This window comes from Aquarana catesbeiana, linkage group LG03 (genome assembly GCF_042186555.1).
Source record: "Aquarana catesbeiana isolate 2022-GZ linkage group LG03, ASM4218655v1, whole genome shotgun sequence".
Lineage (NCBI taxonomy): Eukaryota > Metazoa > Chordata > Amphibia > Anura > Ranidae > Aquarana > Aquarana catesbeiana.
This window is the reverse complement of record NC_133326.1, coordinates 561,197,503-561,212,094: the sequence shown is the minus strand read 5'-3', so window position 1 is coordinate 561,212,094 and position 14,592 is coordinate 561,197,503.

The following is a 14,592-nucleotide window of genomic DNA, read 5'->3' as shown; positions in this document are numbered from 1 at the left end:
AGAGATATTCCATAAAAAAATAGAGATTTTAGGTGGTACAGAAGGTACATCCATCTTCAACCGTCTCTGGATGGTCTCTGGAACCTTCTTTGCATGGTTCTTCAGCGGGTGCGTGTAGTCTCTCCTCACACCTCCGTTCACCTCCCTGCCTCATGGTGATCTCTCCTCAGACCAACAAGCTTAAGTCTTTAGCTAGCCCCCCCTTCTTGCAAAGCAGGCTGGGCTTGGTAGTTCCACCCCCTGTCGAAATCAATGGGGCTGCATTGTGGGCCGTGGTCCTCTGCTGCTGCTTGATTGGCTTCCTCTCCCTGCCAATAGGGACACAGGAAGAGGAGAGGGAGGGGGAGAAATCCCCCACAGGGACTCACAGGTGTGCTCTCCCTCAGTGAGTGCCTGTGTTAGTGTCTATTCAGTCCGGCAGTCGCTGGCAGGAATGGCGGGAGGTGCGGGACCATGGGTAATAGAGTAGCCCCCGCTACACACTCCGCCCACCAAAGAACCTTTGGTCCACCAAAGGAGGTAAAGAGTGTATGACCTGTTACATGCTTTTGATATACACACGGAAAAAAAAAACAGGTTAGTGTGCACAGGAAACCATACAATTTACATCTGCATAAAACCCTGGCAGAGGAACATCCCAACAATTAGCATAGGGGGGAGGTTAACTGGAATGGCCCAGCTAGATGTGCCAGGGGCTGAGTGTCAGAAACCAAGAAATCAGGCCAAGACAGAAGTACAGTTAAATCACACTTGTTTAATAATAAATGTAAAAAGAACAAACATAGTCAAAACATAGCCAAAGTTCAGTAACCGGAATGGATAGTCAGCCAAGCCAGAAGTCAGGGATCAATGTAGTGGAACAGCAAGCAGGATCTGGAGCCAGAAGGGATGTCAGCAAAGCAAGTCTTGAACAGGATCGCAGGAGATTGTTTCTGTGATGTTGACCAAGGCGAAGGCAGAGATCCTCTGGACTGGACGGCTTATGTAGGCAGGACTGACGAGCAGGATATTATCAACAGCTGAGTAACTGTGGAGAGATAGGAGCTGGCAATTGTCCGACAGCTGAGTGGCCAGCTCCGAGAAGGAAGGGCTGAGCCCAGCCCTGACACTGAGTTGGGATTGTCCACCACCAAATCTGCAGTGGAAGGGTCAGTTTCTTCAAGAGTCCTTTTTGCAATGAGAACGACCTCCTCAGAGCTTTCACTCAAAGTATCATATATTAGTCTTTTGGGTGGGTGAATAACCCTTCGCTCTCGCTGTTCTTTAGGTTTTGGGGTTACAGGCACACTGGTCTCTTCTTCTTCCTGCATATCAGCTTCAGCTTCCTCAATGAAGGATGGAAAGTCTTAGGGGTCTGTTTTCAGCAGGGAAGATGGAGGGTCTTCCAACTCTTCAAAAGGTGGACTTTGAAGTACAAACTCAAGAGCCTCTGGCCTGAAAGTCACCTCAGTCACCTTGGGAGGAGAAGAAAGGGGGGGGGTGGCAGGCCCTGGCTAGGGATGAGCCGAACACCCCCCTGTTCGGTTCGCACCAGAACATGCGAACAGGAAAAAAGTTTGTTCGAACACGCGAACACCGTTAAAGTCTATGGGACACGAACATGAATAAACAAAAGTGATAATTTTAAAGGCTTATATGCAAGTTATTGTCATAAAAAGTGTTTGGGGACCTGGGTTCTGCCCCAGGGGACATGGATCAATGCAAAAAAAAGTTTTAAAAACGGCCGTTTTTTCAGGAGCAGTGATTTTAATAATGCTTAAAGTCAAACAATAAAAGTGTAATATCCCTTTAAATTTCGTACCTGGGGGGTGTCTATAGTATGCCTGTAAAGGGGCGCATGTTTCCTGTGTTTAGAACAGTCTGACAGCAAAATGACATTTTGAAGGAAAAAACTCATTTAAAACTACCCACGGCTATTGCATTGCCGACAATACACATAGAAGTTCATTGATAAAAACGGCATGGGAATTCCCCAAAGGGGAACCCCGAACCAAAATTAAAAAAAAAAAATGACGTGGGAGTCCTCCTAAATTCCATACCAGGCCCTTCAGGTCTGGTATGGATATTAAGGGGAACCCCGGCCAAAATTAAAAAAAAAAAAATGACGTGGGGTTCCCCCTAAATTCCATACCAGACCCTTCAGGTCTGGTATGGATTTTAAGGGGAACCCCGCGCCAAAAAAAAAAAAAAAAAAAACGGCGTGGGGTCCCCCCAAAAATCTATACCAGACCCTTATCCGAGCACGCAACCTGGCAGGCCGCAGGAAAAGAGGGGGGGACGAGAGTGCGGCCCCCCTCCCTCCTGAACCGTACCAGGCCACATGCCCTCAACATTGGGAGGGTGCTTTGGGGTAGCCCCCCAAAACACCTTGTCCCCATGTTGATGAGGACAAGGGCCTCATCCCCACAACCCTGGCCGGTAGTTGTGGGGGTCTGCGGGCGGGGGGCTTATCGGAATCTGGAAGCCCCCTTTAACAAGGTGACCCCCAGATCCCGGCCCCCCCCTGTGTGAAATGGTAAGGGGGTACATAAGTACCCCTACCATTTCACGAAAAAAGTGTCAAAAATGTTAAAAATGACAAGAGACAGTTTTTGACAATTCCTTTATTTAAATGCTTCTTCTTTCTTCTATCTTCCTTCATCTTCTGGTTCTTCTGGTTCTTCTGGCTCTTCTGGTTCTTCCTCCTCTTAAATAACGGGGGGGGGCGGGGCCACCCAGTGACCCCGCCCCACTCTGACGCACAGTGACTTGACGGGACTTCCCTGTGACGTCACGGGGAATGCCACAGGGAAGTCCCGTCATGTCCCGTGCGTCAGAGGGGGGCGGGGTCACCGGGTGGCCCCGCCCCCCCCCGTTATTTAAGAGGAGGAAGAACCAGAAGAGCCGGAGAAGAAAATGAAGAAGAGAAGAAGAGAAGAAAAGAAGAAGAGAAGAGCGGGAGCCTCCCCCTCATGCCATGGGTGCGGAGCGGCCCGAGGAGAAGAAGATAGAAGACGCCGCGGAGGAGATGCTGGACGAGAACGCCGGAGGAAGGACCAGAAGAGCCAGAAGAACCAGAAGAACCAGAAGATGAAGGAAGATAGAAGAAAGAAGAAGCATTTAAATAAAGGAATTGTCAAAAACTGTCTCTTGTCATTTTTAACATTTTTGACACTTTTTTCGTGAAATGGTAGGGGTACTTATGTACCCCCTTACCATTTCACACAGGGGGGGGGGCCGGGATCTGGGGGTCACCTTATTAAAGGGGGCTTCCAGATTCCGATAAGCCCCCCGCCCGCAGACCCCCACAACCAACGGCCAGGGTTGTGGGGATGAGGCCCTTGTCCTCATCAACATGGGGACAAGGTGTTTTGGGGGGCTACCCCAAAGCACCCTCCCAATGTTGAGGGCATGTGGCCTGGTACGGTTCAGGAGGGAGGGGGGGCCGCACTCTCGTCCCCCCCTCTTTTCCTGCGGCCTGCCAGGTTGCGTGCTCGGTTAAGGGTCTGGTATGGATTTTTGGGGGGACCCCACGCCGTTTTTTTTTTTTTTTTTTTTGGCGCGGGGTTCCCCTTAAAATCCATACCAGACCTGAAGGGTCTGGTATGGAATTTAGGGGGAACCCCACGTCATTTTTTTTTAAATTTTGGCCGGGGTTCCCCTTAATATCCATATCAGACCTGAAGGGCCTGGTATGGAATTTAGGGGACTCCCACGTCATTTTTTTTTTTTAATTTTGGTTCGGGGTTCCCCTTTGGGGAATTCCCATGCCGTTTTTATCAATGAACTTCTATGTGTATTGTCGGCAATGCAATAGCCGCGGGTAGTTTTAAATGAGTTTTTTCCTTCAAAATGTCATTTTGCTGTCAGACTGTTCTAAACACAGGAAACATGCGCCCCTTTACAGGCATACTATAGACACCCCCCAGGTACGAAATTTAAAGGGATATTACACTTTTATTGATTGACTTTAAGCATTATTAAAATCACTGCTCCTGAAAAAACGGCCGTTTTTAAAACTTTTTTTTGCATTGATCCATGTCCCCTGGGGCAGGACCCAGGTCCCCAAACACTTTTTATGACAATAACTTGCATATTAGCCTTTAAAATTAGCACTTTTGATTTCTCCCATAGACTTTTAAAGGGTGTTCCGCGGCATTCGAATTTGCCGCGAACACCCCAAATTGTTCGCTGTTCGGTGAACTTGCGAACAGCCAATGTTCGAGTCGAACATGAGTTCGACTCGAACTCGAAGCTCATCCCTAGCCCTGGCATTCGAGATGGCCACAGACAATCTTTCTCTTCATCCTCGCTGTTTTCATCTTCAGCAAGGGGTACAGAGTGAGATCTAGTCACTGGCCGGGATCTTTGAGAGGCCGTGGGTGTGGACTGTAAATCTGGCTGTGGTGGCACATGAACTGCTTCTGACAGAGGCAACAGATGATTGTGATGCTAAGTCTTCAGCAGGCCTGTGCTTCCCTCTGGCCGGATTTGATATACTGGGTGTCTGGGCAGATGCTTGCAAATGACATAGGGCTGCGACTTTCAGCAGTTAGCCAACTTGTGCTTTCCAGGGACACCCAGGTTTCTTAGCAGTACCTTGTCATCCGGCTGTAGGTCCTGCACTCGTACCCTAAGGTCAAAGTTTATTTTGTTTCTCTGTCCTCGGGCATATGAGGCAGCTTGAGCCTTATCATAGGTGGTTTTCAGATGTCTCTGCAGGCGATCCACATACCCTCTGTGGAAAGTTGCTAAGGTATGGTGGAGGGATGTGCCAAAGGCCAAGTCTACTGGCAGCCGGGCCTAAGGTCTGAACATCAAACTATAGGGAGAGTAACCTGTGGTATCATTGGCGGTGCTGTTATAAGCATGCACAATAGCCACTATATGCTTGCTCCAGTGCTGCTTTTGTTCTGAACTTAGAGTTGCAAGTATATCCAGGAGGGTTCAGTTGAATGTCTCTGGTTTAGGATCTCCTTGAGGATGATACGGCGTGGTTTTAGACTTCCTGATGCCCAACAGGTCTGAAAGTCTCTTGATGAGACTACTCTTGACATCTCTCACTTGATCAGAGTGGATGCATTGGGACAGACCATAGTGCACAAAGAATTTCTCGGCGAAGATCTTGGCCACCATGGATGCTTGTTGGTCCCTCGTGGAAAACGCCTGGGCATACCGAGTGAAATGGTCAGTCACTACCAGGATATTTCCCTTCCCGCTCAAATCAGGCTCCAAGCACAGAATGTCAATGCACACCAGCTCCATGGGTCCTTGGCTCTGAAGATGGTCCATTGGGGCAGCTCGGTGAGGCAAAGTCTTCCTTTGGATACATCTGATGCAGGAGTGGCAATAGTCCTCAACTTCAGCCTGCATGCAGGGCCAGTAGAACCGGTCCCTCACCAGGAGAAAAGTCCTCTTGGGCCCTAGGTGGCCAAGGTTGTCATGTAGGTGTCAGGGCTGGTCTCAGCCCTTCCTTCTCTGAGCTGCCCACTCAGCTGTCGGCTAATTGCCAGCTCCCATTTCTCTCCACAGTTACCCAGCAAGTTGTCCAGCTCACTTGATCTCTGCCTTCACCTTTGTCAACATCACAGAGTCTTTCTCCTGCGTTCCTGTTGAAGACTTGCTAGGCTGACATTCCTTCTGGCTCCTGATCTTGCTTGCTGTACTACTACGTTTATCTCTGGCTCTCTGACATTTGCTTGGCTGACTACCCGATCCGGTTACTGAACTCTGGCTTGTTTTGACTACGCTTACTCTGTTTACCTTATTATTATTAAAGAAGTGTGATTTAACTATACTTCTGTCTCGGTCTGATTCATGGTTTCTGATAGTAGGGCAGTTAATACTGTCTCCGTATGTTTTTCAGGTGGGAATAGCTGCCATTTTTCTTCAGAATCGTCAGAGGGGCCTCTTCGGTAGACCAACCCTCTGTGCACCTGAAACCAATCCCACTCTCGGTGCAGCAGATGGGTTTCCTTCGGGGAGTCAGTGAGGAGCAAGTCAGGGAATTGGCACTCCAAGGCCTTGAATGCCAAGCTACAGGGAGGGTCCTCTAACTGGTCCCTCCACAGGTCTTTGACAGCTTGGGCAGACCTTCATCCCTGACTTGGGCGACATTGCAATAACATCTGTAGACACCAACGGCTGACACTCCAACCCTTTTCGGTCCTGGATCCTACTCCAGGTTGATGTTCTGCTCCTTGACATAAGGCTCGTACCCTTCAGGTGTCAGTTGGGCCTATTCTTCTGGAGGGTCTCTGGAACAATGGGGCTTTCTTGACAAAGCATCAGCGTCTTGTTTCCTGACCCCGGTCGATACTTCAGGCTGAAAATAAACCCTGACAGAGCAGCCAACCATTTGTGACCCGTGGCGTCCAACTTGGTGGTAGTGAGGATGTAGGTGAGAGCATTGTTGTCGGTCTTGATCACGAACTCCACTCCATACAGGTAATCCCTCAGCTTATCCACCCACTTCAAGGCCAGAAACTCAAGTTTGTGCATGGGATAGTTCTTCTCGGCGGGGGCCAAGTTCCGACTCACGTAGGCAACAGGCCGTAGATGGCAGTCATGTTCCTAATATAGCACCCCACCTAACCCATCTCGACTGGCGTCAAAGTGTAGCTCGTATGGCCTGGTTGGATGTTCATAGGCCACGACTGGAGCAGTTGTTAGGCTTCACTTCAGCTGCCTAAAACCTCTTCACACTTCAGAGTCAATTGTTCCTTAATGGACTCTCTGGATTTTCTGGGCCCTCCAGCTGGTCTGACAGGCTTCGTCAGATCAGGGTCAGCGTCTTAGCGAATCCCTTGACAAATCTTCTGTAATAAGAGCAGAATCCCAGAAATGACCTAAGCTCTGTCACGTTGGTAGGCCTCGGCCACGAGGTCAGTGGCCACTTCATCAGCAGACACGATGTGACCAAGGTAGTTGACCGAGGGTTGATAAAACTGGCACTTTTCCAGAGACAGCTTCAACCCCCACACCATGGAGTCTCTTAAGGACCTTCTGCAGAAACTCTTCATGCTCTTCCAGGGTCTTGCTGAAAACGATGATGTCGTCTAAGTACACCAACACCTCGATCAGTTTCATGTCACCCACGGTCTTCTCCATTAGCCTTTGGAAGGTTGCTGGGGCACCAGACAGGCCTTGATGCATATGGTCAAATCCAAAGATCCCCTGCGGGGTAATGAAAATGGTCTTCTCCCGATTCTCAGGGTGCATGGGGATTTGGTAATACCCACTCTTCAAATCCAGCATGCTGAACCACTTCGCTCCTGACAGGCTCTGCAAGACATCTTCTATCCTTGGGGTGGTATATTGGTCAGGAATGGTCCTTAAGTTCAGCGTCCGGTAGTCAATACCCAGCCTCAGTGACCCATTCTTCTTCTGTACCACCACTATTGGGGAAGCGTATAGACTCTGGGACTCGGATGATACCTGCCCTCTTCAACTCTGCCAGTTGTTCATGCAGATCCTCCAAGTCCCCTAAAGGAATCCATCAAACTCTTTCCCTGAATGGCTTATACACTCGAAGAGATGGATCTGGTATTGGGCACTTTTTGTACACCCCACATCAAATTCACTCTTGGAGAATGCAGCCTGCCATCTCAGGGGCTGAGTCTTGGCCCTTTCTTTCCATTCAGGCAAAAGGGGAGTATTTTTCAGATAGAGCTCCTCCACAGAGATCCCATCCTTTGCTCCCCCCACCAAATCAGACGGCAGGACTGGGGTGGCCAGATTCACTTGTCCCAGCAACATCTGAGCTGGCATCTTCACTGGCGAGGCTGTTATGTTGTGGACACTAACCAAGATTTTTCCGTGACTTCTTTGCAACCCTTTGGTTGAAACCACCTCGGGAATTATCTCCACTCCTATGTCTTCTCTCTGTCCGTCTGATTCAAGGACAATGAAAGGGCCTGCTTGCTTCCAATTTAGCTTGACAGATGCTCGTAAATAGGCCACTTTACCAGGCTGTAACACCTTCTCACACTGGTCCAAGCGCCAGATCTTTCCCTTCTGTTTTCGTTCCAGGTGCTGGTAGGCTTGTCTCAGCATGGGGTGCAAACTTGTAGTTGAAGTGCCCGGCTCCAGAACAAGAGGTGTCAACAGCCTTCTGACAAGATCAGTATTGGTCTCTATGATGAGAGAACTCTTACTGGCCCCTGGTGGGCGAGGACAGACCACTGCCTGAGTTTCAAAAGTCTTGGCTTTCCCAGCCATGGAGGGATCGAAGGTCAGCTTGACCGGTAGATAGCCATCATAGGGGAAGTTCTAAGTCACAATGCCCCATATCTGCAGCTCTTCCAACTTCTGCAAAGGCAGGTGCTTGAGGTGCCTGTCATAGAAGTCTTTGTAGAGAAGAGTCACTTAAGCTCCAGTATCCAGAAGGGCCTTGGTGTAGACTCCATTTACTTGGATGGGAACAACAGGAGAAGGTCCCACCAGCTTGTCAGGGAGCATGGAGGAAGTGGTGGCCCTGGCCTGTTCGGTGGTTTGTATCCGCGCTCCTCTCTGCGAGGTTCTGATTGGGCTTAAATCTGTGCTAAGTTCTGGGAGTCTGGTGGAGTCCGGTGCGCATTGACTCTTTGACACCAGGCAGCATTTGTCAAAAGAAACAGGACACTGGGTTGTTTGGAGGCAACAATGGGGGGCCCTCTGCAAGGGTTTGGACTTTCGCTGCTGTCTCTTCGTGTCATTGGTTTTGAGCCAGCTACCGTAGATGGGTACGTGGTTGACTCCTTCACCAGAGCCCTCCGAAGTTTCCCTCTGGCTTCTGTGACTGTGCTTCAGGCTTCACTGGGCTTGGACACACCTGTCGATTAATGTCCCACATAATTTCAGCATACCTCGGTATGCTCAATGGCACTCCTCACTGGTACATGTGAAAATGCTCATCACCGCCTCCGATATAGACACTAGTATGGATATACGTGCATCGTTACCAAATATCCATAATATCCCTGTAATTATGGATAATCAAACATTAAAATCACTTGATCTTACCGGATCTAATGAATATCAATTAGCCAGGTGATTTATTGGCCAGAAAATTTGATAAGAGGGGGTCAGCCCCCCTCATTAATCACTTAATAAGTCTCTAATTATGTGAGATCTAATCTCATCCTTACATACTACCACCTAATATCTCTAAAGTTAAAACCACTTGATCTTTCCGGATCTAACGAATATCTATTAGTCTAGATGATTTTTGGCCAGAAAATTGCATGTAGGGGGACTAACCCGTCCACATGTACCACCTAATATCTCTATTTTGATGTGGAATATCTCTGAAATGATGTGAGATCTAACGTTAAAACCACTTGATCTTACCGGATCTAACGAATATCTATTAGCCTGAATGATTTTTGGCCAGAAAATTTGATAAGGGGGGGCCAGCCCGTCCATATGTACCACCTAATATCTCTATTTTGATGAGGAATATCTCTGAAATGATTTGAGATCTAACGTTAAAAACACTTGATCTTACCGGATCTAACGAATATCTGTTAGCCTGAATGATTTTTGGCCCGAAAATTTGATAAGGGGGGGGCCAGCCCGTCCATATGTGCCACCTAATATCTCTATTTTGATGTGGAATATCTCTGAAATGATGTGAGATCTAACGTTAAAACCACTTGATCTTACCGGATCTAACAAATATCTATTAGCCTGAATGATTTTTGGCCTGAAAATTTGATAAGGGGGGGCCAGCCCCCCCTCATTAATCACTTAATAAGTCTCTAATTATGTGAGATCTAACGTTAAAAACACTTGATCATACCGGATCTAACAAATTGCTTCCAAAATGGCTAACTGTTTGGTCAATTTTTTGATAAGGGGGGGGCTGATGACGGGTTAGCCCCCCCCAGCAAATAACTGTTAATATCGCTTCTTCTGTGTGAGATCTAACGCAAACAACGGTTGATCTAACCTGATCTAACAAAGATCTAACAAACTGCATAAGATTTTTTCAAAAATGTTGATACTCACTATACCTCTCAGCAAATAGCTTGGGGTGTCTCCTTTCCAAAATGGGGTCATTGGGGGGGGGGGGTTTGCCACCTGGGCAATCCATGGCCTCCGAAACTGTGATAGGCAGTGAAGAGTGAAATCAAAAATTTACGCCCTTAGAAAGCCTGAAGGCGGTGCTTGGTTTTCGGGGTCCCGTGCGCGGCTAGGCTCCCAAAAAGTCCCACACATGTGGTATCCCCATACTCAGGAGAAGCAACAGAATGTATTTTGGGGTGTAATTTTACATATTACCATGGCATGTTTGAGCAATATATCATTTAGTGACAACTTTGTGCAAAAAAAAAAAAATTTGTCTCTTTCCCGCAACTTATGTCACAATATAAAATATTCCATGGACTCGGTATGGCTCTCAGCAAATAGCTTGGGGTGTCTACTTTCCAAAATGGGGTCATTTGGGGGGGTTTGAACTGTCCTGGCATTTTATGCACAACATTTAGAAGCTTATGTCACACATCACCCACTCTTCTAACCATTTGAAGACAAAGCCCTTTCTGACACTTTTTGATTACATGAAAAAATTATTTTTTTTTTTGCAAGAAAATTACTTTGAACCCCCAAACATTATATATTTTTTTTAAAGCAAATGCCCTACAGATTAAAATGGTGGGTGTTTCATTTTTTTTTTTTCACACAATATTTGCGCAGCGATTTTTCAAACGCATTTTTTGGGGAAAAAACACACTTTTTTAAATTTGAATGCACTAAAACACACTATATTGCCCAAATGTTTGATGAAATAAAAAAGATGATCTTAGGCCGAGTACATGGATACCAAACATGACATGCTTTAAAATTGCGCACAAACGTGCAGTGGCAACAAAATTAATACATTTTTAAAAGTCTTTAAAAGCCTTTACAGGTTACCACTTTAGATTTACAGAGGAGGTCTACTGCTAAAATTACTGCCCTCGATCTGACCTTTGCGGTGATACCTCACATGCATGGTGCAATTGCTGTTTACATTTGACGCTAGACCGACGCTTGCATTCGCCTTAGCGCGAGAGCAGGGGGGACAGGGGTGCTTTTTTTTTTCCTTTATTATTTTTTTGCTTTTTTATCTTATTTTTAAACTGTTCCTTTCATTTTTTTTTTAAATCATTTTTATTGTTATCTCAGGGAATGTAAATATCCCCTATGATAGCAATAGGTAGTGACAGGTACTCTTTTTTTGAAAAAATTGGGGTCTATTAGACCCTAGATTTCTCCTCTGCCCTCAAAGCCTCTGACCACACCAAGATCGGTGTGATAAAATGCTTCCCCAATTTCCCAATGGCGCTGTTTACATCCAGCGAAATCTAAGTCATAAAATGCTTGTAGCTTCCGGTTTCTTAGGCCATGGAGATGTTTGGAGCCACTCTGGTCCCTGATCAGCTCTATGGTCAGCTGGCTGAATCACCGGCTGCATTCTCAGGTTCCCTGTTGAGACAGGAGAGCCAAAAAAAACACGGAAGACGGTGGGGGGGGGGCATTCCCTCCCACTGCCTGTAAAAGCAGTTTAGAGGCTTATTAGCCGCTAGGATTGCTTTTACATGAAAGCCGACCGCTGGCTGAAAAGAATGATACCAAGATGATACCTAAACCTGCAGGCATCATTCTGGTATAACCACTCAAAGTCGTGAATAGCGTACCTGAAGACAAAAAAATGGTTAACAATAAAGCACAGTAAACGGTAAAGTATAAAATATTGCATACCTGAAAAGCAAACATGATAAAACATAATAACAATAAAACACTGCAGAATAGAATACAGTAAAAAAAAGAGCAGAACAATAGAGAGAGAATAAAGAGAGAGAGAACAATAAAACGACAACTTTTTTTTTATTTTATATTTTTGTATGTGTTTTTTTTTTTTTTTTGTAACTGTAACTGTGCCTAGTCTGTGCAATGCTGTACCCTACGCTAATACTCAACTAGTGTATGGTAGCGTTCAAAACATTCACCAATGCAAAGACCAGGATTGTCAGGACAGGAGGGACAATAATAGCGGGTGTCACGACTATATCCGCGCTTGCTGCAGACACAACATCTTTTTTGGGGGGGTTCGTTGGATAGGGGTACTCGGGAGGACATAAAGAAAATGCCTCTCATGCAGCCGACTGCATTTGGTTGGGGATGTGAATGGGGGAAGTACGGGTGCTGCAGAAGCGGTGGGTTCCCAATTAGGATTGGCGAATGCAGCAGGAAGGGCATTATGGGCACGACGGGCCTGTGTTTGTCTTTTTGGTGGCAGCGGGACACTACTTGTGCTTGCCACCTCACCAGCTTGAACTGCACTTATGGGACTCGCCACGTCACCAAGTCTTACTGCAGTGCTGGTTTGACTACGACCGGGGTGTACTAGGCCGCTGATGCTTGCCAGTTCACCAAAACGCTACCAAAAAAACTGTTAGCGACTGCAGGGATCAGGCCTGACTCTGCGAACGCTGCAGTTATGCGTTTAGTGTTTTGGAAGTGACAGTGATCGATCGATACTGCACTTGGGTGGGCTGGGCTGGGCCAGGCGGAGGGGCAAAACGGAGGGTAGCAGGTATCTGGGCTGATCCCGCTAACACTGCGTTTTTGGGAACCCTAAACTGCTGGGGACGCTAGTATAGATCTGATCGGATCAGATATTGATCCGTTCAGATACTATACCACTAAGGGAGGTGTACGGTGCGTGCGTGGGTGTTAGCGGTACTGGCGCTAACCTGATGCTGCCTGGGGCAGGTGCTTGCCAGTTCACCAAAACGCTACCAAAAAAACTGTTAGCGATCGCAGGGATCAGGCCTGACTCTGCGAACGCTGCAGTTATGCGTTTAGTGTTTTGTAAGTGACAGTGATCAATCGATACTGCACTTGGGAGGGCTGGGCTGGGCCGGGCGGAGGGACAAAACGCAGGTGCTAGCAGGTATCTGGGCTGATCCCACTAACACTGCGTTTTGGGAACCCTAAACTGCTGAGGACGCTAGTATAGATCTGATCAGATCAGATATTGATCCATTCAGATACTATACCACTAAGGGAGGCGTATGCTGCGTGCGTGGGTGTTAGCGGTACTGGCGCTAATCTGACGCTGCCTGGGGCGACGCATATCACCGCCGGGCGATCAGGGGGCTAAACCTTTATTCGGTAATAAACGGCGGGTGCCCTGACACTATAAAAAATAAACGAACTTACCAGCGTCACCCGTAGCGGTTATACGGTGATCAGTGGTGAAAAGGTTAACTAGGGGGCAATAAAGGGGTTAAAACATTTATTAGGTAGTATATGGGGGTCCCTGTCGCTACAAAACACTGACGGCGAACCTAAATATTTACGTCCCTAACTAGCGTCACCAGCGACACTAATACAGCGATCAGAAAAATGATCGTTTAGCGACACTGGTGACGGGGGGTGATCAAGGGGTTAAAACTTTATTAGGGGGGGTTAGGGGGGTATCCTAGACCTAAAGGGGGCTAACTCTAACTGCCCTAACACTTCTAACTGTCACAAACTGACACCATGCAGTAATCAGGAAAAAAAAACTGCTTGGTGTCAGTGTGACAGGGGGGGGGGAGGGGTGATTGGGGGGTGATCGGGGGGCGATTGGGGGGGGATCGGGGGTGTAAAGTGTGCCTGGCATGTTCTACTGTGTGTGTTTGTGTTTTACACTCACTCAGATGTCTTCTCTTCTCGGCGCCGGAACGGAAACTGCCGAGTCGAGGAGAGATGACATCACAACACAGGCAGGGGAGGATTCTCATTGGCTGGGAGCGATCGCGAGGGGGGGGGGGGCACGATCGGATGGCCTCCCCCTCATCTCTGAACGCTCCCAGACCAAAGCCGACTGCCGCTGGCACCGGGGGGGTCCGATCGGACCCCCCGCCCGCGGGAAGGCAATCACGTACCAGGTACGTGATTTTGCCTGCCCGTGCCATTCTGTTGACGTATATCGTCGTTAGGCGGTCGGCAAGTGGTTAAGACAATTAAAAGGGCCTACTCTTCAAGGCCTTCCTGTTTTGGAGGTCTTAAGAGCACATTTAACTAGGGCAGTGCCAGCTCTGTGGACAGCTCAGCGCTGAGTGTCTCCTGAGGTTATTTACAAGTCAGCAATATGGTCCTCCCAGGACACTTTTATTACACTTTAATAGGTGAACCTGGCTCGCGACAGTAACATTTGGAAAATTCATGGTGCATATTGCGCTGCTGATGATTACAAAATTATGATTGCACCCTCCTGTATGGTGAGTTAGTCCCCATATGTATGCTGCCATGATGCACCAGGAAAATTGTATACTCACCTTTCCGTAATTTTCCTTTCCTGGTGCATCTTCATGGCAGCATACAGATGCCCACCCAAATGGTGAGAGTTATGCCGCGTACACACGGTCGGACTTTTCGTCTACAAAAGTCCGACAGACTTCCGGCGGACTTTCGGCGGACTTGCAGCAGACTTTCTAACGAACGGACTTGCCTACACACGACCACACAAAAGTCCGACGGATTCGTACGTGATGACGTACACCGGACTAAAATAAGGAAGTTCATAGCCAGTAGCCAATAGCTGCCCTAGCATGGGTTTTTGTCCGTCGGACTAGCACACAGATGAGCGGATTTCGGGTC